Here is a 1081-nt window from a genome sequence, read left to right on the forward strand (position 1 = left end):
GGCGGGAGCGAGGAGAGGCTGAGCAGCAGCTCCGCTTAGCCAGAGCCCTCTAGAGGTAACGCGGTCCCAAACCCATCCCCAAACCTCCTACAATCCCTTTGGAACCGCGGGAACGCGCGGCAGCGGCGCCCCCCTGCTCCTCCTGCTCCTGCCCGTCCGCCCTCGTTGTCCCCCCGGGCTGGTACCCACAGGGTTCGGGGGAGCTCCGCCGGGAAGATTGGGACGGCAGAAGCCGGATGGATCGTTTGTTGGGAAGGGTTTTGCTGGGATCCCTCCCCCTAGGTGAGAGAGGGCGCGCTGCTGGTTCGCAGTGGAAGAAATTCGTGTTTTCCACCTAGAAAAATAGCCCCGACGGTGTTTTCCTGGTGAAAATAAGTGGGTTTTCTCCCCTCAAAACTCCAGATGAGCTGCTTATCAGCATCCCACGAATAAAAACTCCTGCCTGGGAGGAGGAGTTCATTTCTTGCATTTATTTCTTGAATTATGGCCCCAGTAATAAAAACCCACTAATAAAATCTCCTCCCTGGGAGAAAGAGTTCATTTCTTGCATTTATTTCTTGCATTATGCCCCCAATCCCAAAAGCGTTGCCTCAGAGTTGCACAAGTGCGTGCACCAGGTGTATCCAGGGAATCCTCTGGCCAAGCAGGAAATTATGGACAAGAAAATGCTTTGAAAGCATATTTTTCCTCACCAGGACCTGCCCAGGGCTCTCCAACCTGTGCCTGCCGGCCCAGAGACTCATTAGGGCTAATTATCTCATTAATAAATCGACACGGGGTTTTCCCTCCTGGTGCTTTACATAATCTCAGTCCCTTTTCATCTCCGCAGGGAAACGCTCCCAGGTGAGCCCGTTCCAGGTGCCCTCCAACACACTCATGATGCCCCACACGTGTGGAATGAAATCCCACTTCTTTCTTTTTTTTTGTTTTGTTTTTTTTCCCAACCTTAAAACCAGAAAAGAGCGATTTGGAAAGAAATCCCCATCCCTTCTCCCGCCCTCCGATTCCCGGCCTCGTGATGCAACCGGTGCCAGGCTGAAACTCACCTTCCCGTGACCTTCAGGGAATTCAGCAGATATCA

This window comes from Geospiza fortis, unplaced genomic scaffold, assembly GCF_000277835.1.
Source record: "Geospiza fortis unplaced genomic scaffold, GeoFor_1.0 scaffold1319, whole genome shotgun sequence".
Taxonomy (NCBI): domain Eukaryota; kingdom Metazoa; phylum Chordata; class Aves; order Passeriformes; family Thraupidae; genus Geospiza; species Geospiza fortis.